At 39.7% G+C, this 13,593-nt stretch overlaps 1 pseudogene; it reads right to left on the reverse strand.

Annotated features, from left to right (window-relative positions):
- Positions 1 to 516: 516 nt before the first annotated feature.
- Positions 517 to 716, reverse strand: LOC114235656 (DNA-directed RNA polymerases I, II, and III subunit RPABC4-like; annotated as a pseudogene).
- Positions 717 to 13,593: the final 12,877 nt, after the last annotated feature.

The raw sequence follows: 13,593 nt of genomic DNA on the forward strand, positions 1-13,593 counted from the left end.
AAAAATAGTCAAGCATTATATACAAATACAGAAACGCCTATGCCAAGTTAACAAATGAAAATTATAACTTAAAATGAGATATGTACACTGACAGTAAGTGCATTGGTATACTCTATACAAAATGATGCTGGAGAGTTTACAAACAATTGGTGATGTAAAACAGTGGTTTCCTAGGAACTTACTTAATCAGATCTTTAGAGAGCCCTAGCAAACTTCATTTTTAACAAGGGTCCCAGATGATTCTAGGTTTTGATTAAAGTGTAGTTTGGGGAAGCACTTTTAACCTTCATTGTGTGTCAGATTACATATATGATAAAATTAAATTACAAACCATGTAACTGAACAAAAAATAATATCCTTATATAAAGTATGAGTAGATACCTAAATACAATATGGCTTTTAAAATGAAATCATGTGTGTATAGTTGTATTCATAAAGTACACTAATCAAAAGCTATACAACATTAACAGCAAATCAAAACACAAATGAAGATATTCCTCTGAATTTCGTGTTTCATCAAGCATCAAAAACCACCAATCTTTTAGTCCTTTTCTTGTGCATTATTCTGTATCCACATTCTGTGCATCAGATTGGATTCCTTGATTTTATTTCATTTTCTGTGTGACATTCTCCACAGATATATATCATTGGCTGCTGCTTTGGGCGTTGAACGTCCTTCTGGGTGTCCATTGTTGTACCCATGTAACATGGAGAAACTTCTCTGTGCTTGCAAACAGATTCTGACTCACGGCTGTGTCCCCTCTAAGAGTTTTATAGTGTCCGGTCTTACATTTAGGTCCTTCATCCATTTGGAGTTTATTTTTGTGTATGGTGTTAGGGAGTGTTCTAATTTCATTTTTTTACATGTAGGTGTCCAATTTTCCCAGCACCACTTATTGAAGAGACTGTCTTTTCTCCATTGTATATCCTTGCCTCCTTTGTCATAGATCAGTTGACCATAGGTGTGTGGGTTTATCTCTGGGCTTTCTATCCTGTTCCACTGATCTATATTTCTGTTTTTGTGCCAGTACAATATTGTCTTGGTTACTGTAGCTTTGTAGTAGTCTGAAGTCAGGGAGTCTGATTCCTCCAGCTCCGTTTTTTTCCCTCAAGATTGCTCTGGCAGGGCTTCCCTGGTGGCGCAGTGGTTAAGAATCTGCCTACCAATGCAGGGGACATGGGTTCGCACCCTGACCCAGGAAGATCACACATGCCATGGAGCAACTAAGCCCGTGTGACACAGCTACTGAGCCTGTGCTCTAGAGCTCACGTGACACAACTACTCAGCCTACATGCCACAACTACTGAGGCCCATGTGCCTAGAGCCTGTGCTCTGCAACAAGAGAAGCCACTACAATGAGAAGCCCGCGCACCACAACAAAGAGTAGCCCTCACTCGCCACAACCAGAGAAAGCCCGCGCACAGCAATGAAGACCCAACGCAGCCAAAAATTTTTAAAAATTAAAAAAAACAAAAAATATATTGCTTTGGCTATTCAGGGTCTTTTGTGTCTCCATACAAATTTTAAGACTTTGTGTTCTAGTTCTGCAGAAAATGCCACTGGTAATTTGATAAGGATTGCATTGAATCTGTAGGTTGCTTTGGGTAGTGTATTCATTTTCACAATACTGATTCTTCCAATCCAAGAACATGGTATATCTCTCCATCTGTGTCGTCTTTGATTTCTTTCATCAGTGTCTTCCAGTTTTCTGAGTACAGTTCTTTTACCACCTTAGGAAGGTTTATTCCTAGGTATTTTATTCTTTTTGTTGCAAGGGTAAATGGAATTGTTTCCTCAATTTCTCTTTCAGATTTTTCATCATTAGTGTATAGGAATGCAAGAGATTACTGTGCGTTAATTTTGTATCCTTCAACTTTACCAAATTCATTAATTAGCTCTAGTAGTTTTCTGGTGGCATCTTTAGGATTCTCTATGTATAGTACCATGTCATCTGCAAACAGTGACAGTTTCACTTCTTCTTTTCCAATTTGTATTCCTTTTATTTCTTTTTCTTAACTGATTGCCATGGCTAGGACTTCCAAAACTATGTTGAGTAATAGTGGTGAGAGTGAACATCCTTGTCTTATTCCTGACCTTAGAGGAAATGCTTTCAGTGTTTCACCATTGAGAATGATGATTGCTGTGGGTTTGTTGTATATGGCCTTTATTATGTTGAGGTAGGTTCTCTCTATGCCCACTTTCTGGAGAGTTTTTATCATATATGGGTGTTGAATTTTGCCAAAAGCTTTTTCTGCATCTATTGAGATGATCCTATATAGTTTTTATTCTTCAATTTGTTAATATGGTGTATCACATTGATTGATTTGCGTATACTGAAGAATCCTTGCATCCCTGGGATAAATCCCACTTGATCATGGTGTATGATCCCTTTTTATGTGTTGTTGGATTCTGCTTGCTAGTATTGTGTTGAGGATTTTTGCATCTATATTCATCAGTGATATTGGTCTGTAATTTTCTTTTTTTTGTAGTATCTTTGTCTGGTTTTGGTATCAGGGTGATGGTGGCCTCATAGAATGAGTTTGGGAGTGTTCCTTCCTCTGCAATTTTTTGGAAGAGTTTGAGAAGGATGGGTGTTAGCTCTTCTCTAAATGTCTGATAGAATTCACCTGTGAAGCCATCTGGTTCTGGACTTTTGTTTGTTGGAAGATTTTTAATCACAATTTCAATTTCATTACTTGTGATTTGTCTGTGCATATTTTCCATTTCTTCCTGGTTCAGTCTTGGAAGGTTATACCTTTCTAAGAATTTGTCCATTTCTTCCAGGTTGTCCATTTTATTGTCATAGAGTTGCTTGTAGTAGTCTCTTAGGATGCTTTGTATTTCTGCGGTGTCCATTGTAACTTCTCCTTTTTTCATTTCTAATTTTATTGATTTGAGTCCTCTCCCTCTTTTTCTTGATGAGTCTGGCTAAAGGTTTATCAATTTTGTTTATCTTCTCAAAGAACCAGCTTTCAGTTTTATTGATCTTTGCTATTGTTTTCATTGTTTCTATTTCACTTATTTCTGCTCTGATCTTTATGATTTCCTTCCTTCTACTAATTTTGGTTTTTGTTTGTTCTCCTTTCTCTAGTTCCTTTAGGTGTAAGGTTAGATTGTTTATTTGAGATTTTTCTTGTTTCTTGAGGTAGGCTTGTATAGGTATAAACTTCCCTCTGAGAACTGCTTTTGCTACATCCCATAGGTTTTGGATCATCATGTTTTAGTTGTTATTTGTCTCTAGGTATTTTTTCATTTCCTCTTTGATTTCTTCACTGATCTCTTGGTTATTTAGTAACATATTGTTCAGCCTCCACATGTTTGTGTTTTTTACGTTTTTTTTCCCTGTAATTTACTTCTAATCTAACAGCGTTGTGGTCGGAAAAGATGCTTGATAGGATTTCAATTTTCTTAAATTTACTGAGGTTTGTTTTGTGACCCAAGATGTAATCTATCCTGGAGAATGGTCCGTGTGCACTTGAGAAGAAAGTGTAATCTGCTGTTTTCAGATGGAATGTCCTATAAATATCAATTAAATCTATGTGGTCTATTGTGTCATTTAAAGCTTGTGTTTCCTTATTAATTTTCTGTCTGGATGATCTGTCCATTGGTGTAAGTGAGGTGTTAAAGCCCCCCACTATTATTGTGTTACTGTTGATTTCCTCTTTTATAGCTGTTATCAGTTGCCTTATGTTTTGAGGTGCTCCTATGTTGGGTGCATATATATTTATAATTGTTATTTCTTCTTCTTGGATTGATCCCTTGATCATTATGTGGTGTCCTTCCTGTCTCTTGTAACATTCTTTATTTTAAAGTCTATTTTATCTGATATGAGCATTGCTACTCCAGCTTTCATTTGATTTCCATTTGCATGGAATATCTTTTGCCATCCCCTCACTTTCAGTCTGTATGTGTCCCTAAGTCTGAAGTGGGTCTCTTGTACACAGCATATATATGGGTCTTGTTTTTGTATCCATTTAGCAAGCCTGTATCTTTTGGTTGGAGCATTTAATCCATTCACATTTAAGGTAATTATCGATATGTATGTTCCTATTACCATTTTCTTAATTGTTTTGGGTTTGTTTTTGTAGGTCCTTTTCTTCTCTTGTGTTTCCCACTTAGAGAAGTTCCTTTAGCATTTGTTGTAGAGCTGAATTTTCTTAGCTTTTGCTTGTCTGTAAAGCTTTTGATTTCTCCATTGAATCTGAATGAGATACTTGCTGGGTAGGGTAATCTTGGTTGTAGGTTCTTCACTTTCATCACTTTAAATATATCGTGCCACTCCCTTCTGGCTGTAGAGTTTCTGCTGAAAAATCAGCTGTTAACCTTATGGGAGTTCCCTTGTATGTTATTTGTCATTTTTCCCTTGCTGCTTTTAATAATTTTCTTTGTCTTTAATTTTTGTCAATTTGATTACTATGTGTCTCGGTGTGTTTCTCCTTTAGTTTATCCTGCCTGGGACTGTCTGCGCTTCCTGGACTTGGGTGGCTATTTCCTTTCCCATGTTAGGGAAGTTTTCAACTATAATCTCTTCAAATATTTTCTCTGGTCCTTTCTCTCTCTCTCTTCTCCTTCTGGGACCCCAAAATGCGAATGTTGCTGCCTTTAATGTTGTCCCAGAGGTCTCTTAGGCTGTCTTCATTTTTTTTTTTTCTTTTTTAAAGATTCTGTACTTTAATTTATTTTTTATTTATTTATTTTTGGCTGCATTGGGTCTTCGTTGCTGCATGCGAGGTTTCTCTAGTTGGAGTGAGCGGGGGCTACTCTTTGTTGTGGTGTGTGGGATTCTCATTGTGGTGGCTTCTCTTGTTGTGGAGCACGGGCACTAGGTGCACGGGCTTCAGTAGTTGTGGTTTGCAGGCTCTAGAGTGCAGGCTCAGTAGTTGTGGTGCACGGGCTTAGTGGCTCCACGGCATGTCGGATCTTCCCAGACCAGGGCTCAAACCTGTGTCCCCTGCATTGGCAGTCGGATTCTTAACCACTGTGCCACCAGGGAAGCCCTGTCTTCATTTCTTTTCATTCTTTTTTCTTTATTCTGTTCCGCAGCAGTGAATTCCACCGTCTGTCTTCCAGGTCACTTATCTGTTCTTCTGCCTCAGTTATTCTGCTATTGATTCCTTCTAGTGTATTTTTCATTTCAGTTATTGTATTGTTCATCTCTGTTTGTTTGTTCTTTAATTCTTCTAGGTGTTTGTTATTTAATTCTTCTAGGACTTTGTTAAACATCTCTTGCATCTTCTTGATCTTTGCCTCCATTCTTTTTCCAAGGTCCTGTATCACCTTCACTATCACTATTCTGAATTCTTTTTCTGGAAGGTTGCCTATCTGCACTTCATTTAATTGTTTTTCTGTGGTTTTATCTGTTCCTTCATCTGGTACATAGCCCTCTGCCTTTTCATTTTGTCTGTCTTTCTGTGAATGTGGTTTTCCTTCCACAGGCTGCAGGATTGTCATTCTTCCTGCTTCTGCTGACTGGTCTCTGGTGGATGGGGCTATCTAAGAGGCTTGTGCAAGCTTCCTGATGGGAGGGACGGGTGGTGGGTAGAGCTGGGTGTTGCTCTGGTGGGCAGAGTTCAGTAAAACTTTAATCCCCTTGTCTGCTGATGGGTGGGGCTGAGTTCCCTCCCTGTTGGTTGTATGGGCTGAGGCAACTCAGCACTGGAGGCTACAGGCTCTTTGGTGGGGCTATATGGCAGACTCCAGGAGGGCTCACGCCAATGAGTACTTCCCAGAACTTCTGCTGCCAGTGTCCTTGTCCCTGTGGTGAGGCACAGCCACCCCCCGCCTCTGCAGGAGACCCTCTAACAGTAGCAGGTATGTCTAGTTCAGTCTCCTATGGGGTCACTCCTACTTCCTTCTGGGTCCTGATGTGCACATTACTTTGTGTGTGCCCTCCAAGAGTGGAGACTCCAGTTTCCCCCAGTCTTGTCAAAGTCATGCAATCAAATCCTGCTAGCCTTCAAAGTCTGATTCACTGGGAATTCCTCCTCCCATTGCCAGATCCCCAGGTTGGGAAGCCTAACGTGGGGCTCACAACCTTCACTCCAGTGGGTGGACTTCTGTGGTATAATTGTTCTCCAGTTTGTGAGTCACCACCCAGTGGTTATGGGATTTGATTTTATTGTGATTGCACCCCTCCTTCCGTCTCATTGCAGCTTCTCCTTTGTCTTTGGATGTGGGGTATCTTTTTTGGTGAGTTCCAGTGTCTTCCTCTTGATGATTGTTCAGCAGTTAGTTGTGATTCTGGTGCTCTCGTAAGAGGGAGTGAGCGCACATCCTTCTACTCTGCCATCTTGAACCAAGTTACGCGTGTGCAATTTTTTGCTAAGATGGATCCCACCACAGAGGTCTGTGGGTGCATGTCCACACTTATTGTGGGGTGGCACCCCCTCCCTTTCTGACCCCCAAGGAGCCTTCCTGCGCATGTGCAGACAGGGAAATTTTCTTTGACCTCAGCAGTGGTCATCTTATCTCTTCACTTCAGCAGAGCTCAGCTTCTGCCACTACCTTTGTCCATGGAGTGTCTGGGTGAGAACAAAGCTTTAATTTTACTCCACTTGACAAACACAGCTGTTCGACCCAGGGACCCATCTATCTTCTACCTCACCCCCACTTGGGCCCTAGCCCAGCCAAAGCCCCCTGCCTTAGCAGGGGGGGTTCTTTTTCCATTCGGATTTACACAGCCAATAACAAAATGGATGCTAAGACTGAAATAGCACAGGCTTTAATCAATGGCCAGAGAATGGAGAAGCAGGAACTTAGTTTGAAAATCAACTTCTCCTTGCAAAACCACCGGATTCACAACTAACTGCTGAACAACCACTGACAGGAAGACACTGGAACTAACCAAAAAAGATACCCCACAGCCAAAGACAAAGGAGAAGCCAGAATGAGACGGTAGGAGTGGCGCAATCACAATAAAATCAAATCCCATAATTCCTGGGTGGGTGACTCACAAACTGAAGAACACATACCACAGAAGTCCACCCACTGGATTGAAGGTTCTGAGCCCATGTCAGGCTTCCGAACTTGGGGGTCTCGCAATGGGAGGAGGAATTCCTAGAGAATCAGACTTTGAAGGCTAGCAGGATTTGATTGCAGGACTACGACAGGACTGGGGGAAACAGAGACTCCACTCTTGGAGGGCACACACAAACTAGTGTGCGCATCGGGACCCAGGGGAAGGAGCAGTGACAGCAGGGGAGACTGAACCAGACCGACCTGCTAGTGTTGGAGGGCCTCCTGAAGAGGCGGGGTGTGGCTGTGTCTCACCGTGAGGACAAGGACACTGGCAGCAAAAGTTCTGGGAAGTACTCCTTGGTGTGAGCCCTCCCAGAGTCCTCCATTAGCCCCACCAAAAAGCCTGGGTAGGCTCCAGTGTTGGGTCACCTCAGGCCAAACAACCAACAGGGAGGGGACCCACCCAGGTCCACCCATCAGCAGACAATCGGATTAAAGTTTTACTGAGCTCTGCCCACCAGAGCAACACCCAGCTGTACCCACCACCAGTCCCTCCCATCAGGAAACTTTCACAAGTCTCTTAGATAGCCTCATCCACCAGAGAGCAGACAGCAGAAGCAAGAAGAACTACAATCCTGCAGCCTGTGGAACAAAAACCACATTCACAGAGAGATAGACAAGATGAAAAGGCAGAGGGCTATGTACCAGATGAAGGAACAAGATAAAACCCCAGAAAAACAACTAAATGAAGTGGAGGTAGGCAACCTTCCAGAAAAAGAATTCAGAATAATGATAGTGAAGATGATCCAGGACCTCGGAAAAAGAATGGAGGCAAAGATCGAGAAGATGCAAGAAATGTTTAACAAAGATCTAGAAGAATTAAAGAACAAACAAACAGAGATGAACAATACAATAACTGAAATGAAAAATACACTAGAAGGAATCAACTGCAGAATAACTCTGGCAGAAAGACGGATAAGTGACCTGGAAGACAGAATGGTGGAATTCACTGCTGCGGAATAGAATAAAGAAAAAAGAATGAAAAGAAATGAAGACAGCCTAAGAGACCTCTGGGACAACATTAAACGCAACAACATTCGCATAATAGGGGTCCCAGAAGGAGAAGAGAGACAGAAAGGACCTGAGAAATATTTGAAGAGATTATAGTTGAAAATTTTCCTAACATGGGAAAGGAAATAGCCACCCAAGTCCAGGAAGCACAGAGAGTCCCATACAGGATAAACCCAAGGAGAAACATGCCGAGACACATAGTAATCAAATTGGCAAAAATTAAATACAAAGAAAAATTATTGAAAGCAGCAAGGGAAAAATGACAAATAACATACAAGGGAACTCCCATAAGGTTAAGAGCTGATTTCTCAGCAGAAACTCTACAAGCTAGAAGGGAGTGGCATGATATACTTAAAGTGATGAAAGGGAAGACCCTACAACCAAGATTACCCTACCCAGCATGTATCTCATTCAGATTCGATGGAGAAGTCAAAAGCTTTACAGACAAGCAAAAGCTAAGAGAATTCAGCACCACCAAACCAGCTCTACAGCAAATGCTAAAGGAACTTCTCTAAGTGGGAAACACAAGAGAAGAAAAGGACCTACAAAAAACCCCAAAACAATTAAAAAATTGTAATAGGAACATACATATCAATAATTACCTTAAACGTGAATGGATTAAATACTCCAACCAAAAGACACAGGCTCTCCGAATGGATACCAAAACAAGACCCATATATATGCTGTCTACAAGAGACCCACCTCAGACCTACGGACACATACAGACTGAAAGTGAGAGGATGGAAAAAGGTATTCCATGCAAATGGAAATCAAAAGAAAGATGGAATAGCAATACTCATATCAGATAAAATAGACTTTAAAATAAAGAATGTTACAAGAGACAAGGAAGGACATTACACAATGATCAAGGGATCAATCCAAGAAGAAGATATAACAATTATAAATATATATGCACCCAACATAGGAGCACCTCAATACATAAGGCAACTGCTAACAGCTATAAAAGAGGGAATCAACAGTAACACAATAATAGTGGGGGAATTTAACACCTCACTTACACCAATGGACAGTTCATCCAAACAGAAAATTAATAAGGGAACACAAGCTTTAAATGACACAATAGACCACATAGATTTAATTGATATTTATAGGACATTCCATCTGAAAACAGCAGATTACACTTTCTTCTCAAGTGCACACGGACCATTCTCCAGGATAGATTACATCTTGGGTCACAAATCAAGCCTCAGTAAATTTACGAAAATTGAAATCCTATCAAGCATCTTTTCTGACCACAACGCTATGACATTAGAAATCAATTACAGGGAAAAAAACGTAAAAAACACAAACACATCGTGGCTAAACAATACGTTACTAAATAACCAAGAGATTACTGAGGAAATCAAAGAGGAAATCAAAAAATACCTAGAGACAAATGAGAATGAAAACATGATGATCCAAAACCTATGGGATGCAGCAAAAGCAGTTCTCAGAGGGAAGTTTATACCTATACAAGCCTACCTCAAGAAACAAGAAAAATCTCAAATAAACAATCTAACCTTACACCTAAAGGAACTAGAGAAAGAAGAACCAAAAAACCCCAAAATTAGTAGAAGGAAGGAAATCATAAAGATCAGAGCAGAAATAAGTGAAATAGAAACAATGAAAACAATAGCAAAGATCAATAAAACTGAAAGCTGGTTCTTTGAGAAGATAAACAAAATTGATAAACCTTTAGCCAGACTCATCAAGAAAAAGAGGGAGAGGACTCAAATCAATAAAATTAGAAATGAAAAAAGGAGAAGTTACAATGGACACTGCAGAAATACAAAGCATCCTAAGAGACTACTACAAGCAACTCTATGACAATAAAATGGACAACCTGGAAGAAATGGACAAATTCTTAGAAAGGTATAACCTTCCAAGACTGAACCAGGAAGAAATGGAAAATATGCACAGACAAATCACAAGTAATGAAATTGAAATTGTGATTAAAAATCTTCCAACAAACAAAAGTCCAGAACCAGATGGCTTCACAGGTGAATTCTATCAGACATTTAGAGAAGAGCTAACACCCATCCTTCTCAAACTCTTCCAAAAAATTGCAGAGGAAGGAACACTCCCAAACTCATTCTATGAGGCCACCATCACCCTGATACCAAAACCAGACAAAGATACTACAAAAAAAGAAAATTACAGACCAGTATCACTGATGAATATAGATGCAAAAATCCTCAACACAATACTAGCAAGCAGAATCCAACAACACATAAAAAGGGATCATACACCATGATCAAGTGGGATTTATCCCAGGGATGCAAGGATTCTTCAATATATGCAAGTCAATGAATGTGATACACCATATTAACAAATTGAAGAATAAAAACCATATATGATCATCTCAATAGATGCAGAAAAAGCTTTTGGCAAAATTCAACACCCATATATGATAAAAACTCTCCAGAAAGTGGGCATAGAGAGAACCTACCTCAACATAATAAAGGCCATATACAACAAACCCACAGCAACCATCATTCTCAATGGTGAAAAACTGAAAGCATTTCCTCTAAGGTCAGGAACAAGTCAAGGATATTCACTCTCATTCCTATTATTCAACATAGTTTTGGAAGTCCTCACCATGGCAATCAGAGAAGAAAAAGAAATAAAAGGAATACAAATTGGAAAAGAAGAAGTGAAACTGTCACTGTTTGCAGATGACATGGTACTATACATAGAGAATCCTAAAGATGCTACCAGAAAACTACTAGAGCTAATCAATGAACTTGGTAAAGTTGCAGGATACAAAATTAATGCACAGAAATCTCTTGCATTCCTATACACTAAAGATGAACAATCTGAAAGAGAAATTAAGGAAACACTCCCATTTACCATTGCAACGAAACAAATAAAATACCTAGGAATAAACCTACCTAGGGAGACAAAAGACCTGTATGCAGAAAACTATAAGACACTGATGAAAGAAATTAAAGATGATACCAACAAATGGAGAGATATACCATGTTCTTGGATTGGAAGAATCAATATTGTGAAAATGACTATACTATCCAAAGCAATCTACAGATTCAATGCAATCCCTATCAAATTACCAATGGCATTTTTTATGGAACTAGAACAAAAAATCTTAAAATTTGTATGGAGACACAAAAGATCCCGAATAGCCAAAACAGTCTTGAGGGAAAAAAACGGAGCTGGAGGAATCAGACTCCCTGACTTCAGACTATACTACAAAGCTACAGTAATCAAGACAATATGGTAATGGCACAAAAACAGAAATATATATCAATGGAACAAGGTAGAAAGCCCAGAGATAAGCCCACTCATCTATGGTCAACTAATCTATGACAAAGTAGGCAAGGATATACAATGGAGAAAAGACAGTCTCTTCAATAAGTGGTGCTGGGAAAACTGGACAGCTACATGTAAAAGAATGAAATTAGAACACTCCCTAACACCATACACAAAAATAAACTCAAAATGGATTAGAGACCTAAATGTAAGACCGGACACTATAAAACTCTTAGAGGAAAACGTAGGAAGAACACTCTTTGACATAAATCACAGTAAGATCTTTTTTGATCTTCCTGCTAGAGTAATGGAAATAAAAACAAAAATAAAGAAATGGAACCTAATGAAACTTAAAAGCTTTTGCACAGCAAAGGAAACCAGAAACAAGATCAAAAGACAACCCTCTGAATGGGAGAAAATATTTGCAAACGAATCAACGGACAAGGGATTAATCTCCAAAATATATAACAGCTCATGCAGCTCAATATTAAAAAAAACAAACAACCCAATCCAAAAATGGGCAGAAGACCTAAATAGACATTTCTCCAAAAAGACATACAGATGGCCAAGAAGCACATGAAAGCTGCCCAACGTCACTAATTATTAGAGAAAAGCAAATCAAAACTACAATGAGGGGCTTCCCTGGTGGCGCAGTGGTTAAGAATCCGCCTGCCAATGCAGGGGACACCGGTTCGAGCCCTGGTCTGGGAAGATCCCACATGCCACAGAGCAACTAAGCCCGTGTGCCACAGCTACTGAGCCTGCATGCCACAACTACTGAAGCCCATGCGCCTAGAGCCCAAGCTCCGCAACAAGAGGAGCCACTGCAATGAGAAGCCCCATCTCCACAACTAGAGAAAGCCCGCGCTCAGCAACGAAGACCCAATGCAGCCAAAAATAAATAAATAAATAAATTTAAAAAAAAAAAAAAAACTACAATGAGGTATCACCTCACACCAGTTAGAATGGGCATCATCAGAAAATCTACAAACAAGAATGCTGGAAAGGGTGTGGAGAAAAGGGAACCCTCTTGTACTGTTGGTGGGAATGTAAATTGATACAGCCACTATGAAGAACAGTATGGAGGTTCCTTAAAAAACTAAAAATAGAATTACCATATGACCCAGCAATCCCACTACTGGGCATATACCCAGAGAAAACCATAATTCAAAAAGACACATGCACCCCAGTGTTCATTGCAGCACTATTTACAATAGCCAGGTCATGGAAGTAACCTCCATGCCCATCGACAGACAAATGGATAAAGAAGAAGTGGTACATATATACAATGGAATATTACTCAGCCATAAAAAGGAATAAAATTGGGTCATTTGTAGAGACGTGGATGGATCTAGAGACTGTCATGCAGAGTGAAGTATGTCAGAAATAGAAAAACAAATATTGTATATTAACACATATATGTGGAACCTAGAAAAATGGTACAGATGAACCGGTTTGCAGGGCAGAAATTGAGACACAGATGTAGAGAAGAAATGTATGGACACCAAGGGGGAAAAGCAGCAGGGGGTGGGGTTGGTGGTGTGATGAATTGGGAGATTGGGATTGACATGTATACACTGATGTGTATAAAATGGATGACTAATGAGAACCTGCTCTATAAAAGAATAAATAAAATAAAATTAAAAAAAAAATAGTAATGTGCCAGTGTTACTGTCTTACTTTTATAAATGTACCACAGTTATGTATTAGGAGCAAATGGGTGAAGAGTATAAGGGAAGTCTGTATTCTCTGTAACTTTTCTGTAAATCTAAAATTACTCTAAAATAAAATGTTTATTTAAAAAAAAAAAGAAAGAAAATCAACTTCTCAACCTGCTTGAGACACTACATATACAGGAGGGTCGAGGTAAAAGGAGGGAACTGAGTAAAGTGAGGGAGGAGGACTTCTCTGGAGGTCCAGTGCTTAAGATTCCAGGCTTCCACTGCAGGGGGGCATGGGTTCAATCCCTGTTCAGGGAACTAAGATCCCACATGCCAAGCAGCGCAGCAAAAAAAAAAAAAGAGAGTGAGGAATATTTATGACTTATCTGAGAACAGAGGTGTGGTATGCTAGGAACTGGGACAACACCCGTTTTACAACACCCATTTTCAGTCCTTCTATGGGCTCTTCTGGCTCTTTTCGTGGCAATTGTCAACTATCAGGTGTGTTATTTACCATGCAAATGTATTACAGTGAGCATATAATGAGGGTCTACTGAAGGTCAGGTTTTCTACCACCTTGGACATAGTTGGTTTTAACTGGTTTGGTGGGCTCTTGTTTTTCTCTTCTGGTGGTTT

Source organism: Balaenoptera acutorostrata, chromosome 4 (genome assembly GCF_949987535.1).
Source record: "Balaenoptera acutorostrata chromosome 4, mBalAcu1.1, whole genome shotgun sequence".
Taxonomy (NCBI): Eukaryota; Metazoa; Chordata; class Mammalia; order Artiodactyla; family Balaenopteridae; genus Balaenoptera; species Balaenoptera acutorostrata.